The sequence below is a fragment of the Salmo salar genome, chromosome ssa10 (assembly GCF_905237065.1).
Source record: "Salmo salar chromosome ssa10, Ssal_v3.1, whole genome shotgun sequence".
Classification (NCBI taxonomy): domain Eukaryota; kingdom Metazoa; phylum Chordata; class Actinopteri; order Salmoniformes; family Salmonidae; genus Salmo; species Salmo salar.
In genome coordinates this window covers 29,925,373-29,927,088 of record NC_059451.1, presented here as the reverse complement: position 1 = coordinate 29,927,088, position 1,716 = coordinate 29,925,373, and the positions used below count along the sequence as shown (strand labels likewise).

The following is a 1,716-nucleotide window of genomic DNA, read 5'->3' as shown; positions in this document are numbered from 1 at the left end:
GAGTGAGAGAGATAGGAGAGGGAGAGAGAGGAGGCCGATTGTTATGGGTAAAGAGTTACTCTAGAGTGTGTGGAGTAAAATACAGTAACAGCGACTGTAGAATGCCAGGTTATTGTGAATGGGATGATGCCATCTAAGGGACACAGCAGAAGTGCACTTTATAAAATCAATCAAAGCTGTTAATGTAACCAACACGCTAGTGTTCCATTCATGAAGAATGCAGTATAACTTTAATTTAGTTTGTCCCAAAAAAACCCACAATGTTAACATGCTTTAGCAATATTATATATAGAAATCCATGTTCGTAGCAAACAATTTGATTGTTTTGAAGAAAATAGATCATAGGCAGGCACATCATCACAAGGCTTATGCCTATTTGGCCAGAATAAGAAGCCATTCAGCATTCAGCATATTTCCTTTGAAAATAATTGTGTTTAAGTGATTTGGGTAGACTTTTCTTTAGGCCTATTGGGCTAGTGAGCTAATTAAGCAATATCCAATGCTTTGCTGTATTTTCAGGGTAGTAGGGTAATCCATAAATCAAACAACTTTTTAAACAGGTTGCTAGACTATTTAACAAAAAAAAACGTTTTCTTCAATGAGTTACTGTTGGACTTCTAAATTGACACATTGTTGCAGACAGCGGTTACACGCAATTGTAAAGCCCACCAGTTAAACGTTTTGATTTGAATATTCTTTTTCCGCCCCTCCTCCCTGCTTCTCACGCCTGGCTTGTGAACAAGTTGCTCTCAACGGCGCATGCTCGATGTAGAAGTGTTGTAGTATTTCGTTCCGTCGGCAAATTGTTTCTAACTTTGAAAGTAGACTTTTGATGGTAGCTAAACTGTTAGGACAAAATTGTTCTCCTTTTTGCTGAAATTACACTGGCGTTGCAGATTATACATTTTTTTAGGACTGAACGGGGCAAACCAGGGAGTGATCTGTATAATGCCCAGCGTGCATTTCGTTTGTGTAAAGTATGAATGAACTTACCACGCATTGACACTTATAAAACTTAACTCTTCATTTGTATTGGGGGACTGTAATATCTGTGTGTGTTGTATCGGCGATATTGAGATTTGTTTTGTTTTCCATTAAACCACGACTGTGAATATTAAGGTCGAGAACTCGGTCGGAACGGTGTCCTTCAGTTAGCAGTACACTCTGGTTTCTCTTCAGATCGCATAAATCTTTCGCCTTTTACTAAAGATTTCCGTGGAGAGGAACAATATGAGTATCAACTAATTTTTTGATGCCTGGCCTCACGGTTGGGCTTCCTATAATCGTTAATAATAAACTGGTATAGGTCATTATTGTTATCTTTTGAGATGTGGTCTTTGACTGTGAGCTGTATCCACATACTCTCTTGCATGTTGTGAACTTGCATCTGACGTTATAGCTCATGGTTGTCCCCCCCACCATCTCGCGTGCAAAACATTCTAGTGGCCCCCCTCTTGACGGCGGAGAGAAATGTACGTTTTAAAATACATTTATGAGAGAAAATGTTGCAATTGTAAAGCAAGTTTTCTGCAGCTCTACATATTTTTGCGCCCTGGGACACTAAGCAACCGCTTTTGTCGCTTATGCCTGGACCCAGCCCTGGACAGGTCTTCTCCATCTGCTGTATAATGACACTTACCTGCTCATCAAGTTGACACTCTATCCATGAAGACCGTTGGATGGATGTCGAGTCCATATTTGCTCCAATGTATCACC

At 40.0% G+C, this 1,716-nt stretch overlaps 1 non-coding gene across 1 annotated transcript; it reads left to right on the top strand.

Annotated features, from left to right (window-relative positions):
- The first annotated feature begins 1,159 nt into the window (after positions 1-1,159).
- LOC123724776 (U5 spliceosomal RNA) lies at positions 1,160-1,275 on the top strand. The gene has a single exon (XR_006757253.1). It is a non-coding gene; the product is annotated as a U5 spliceosomal RNA (small nuclear RNA).
- Positions 1,276-1,716: the final 441 nt, after the last annotated feature.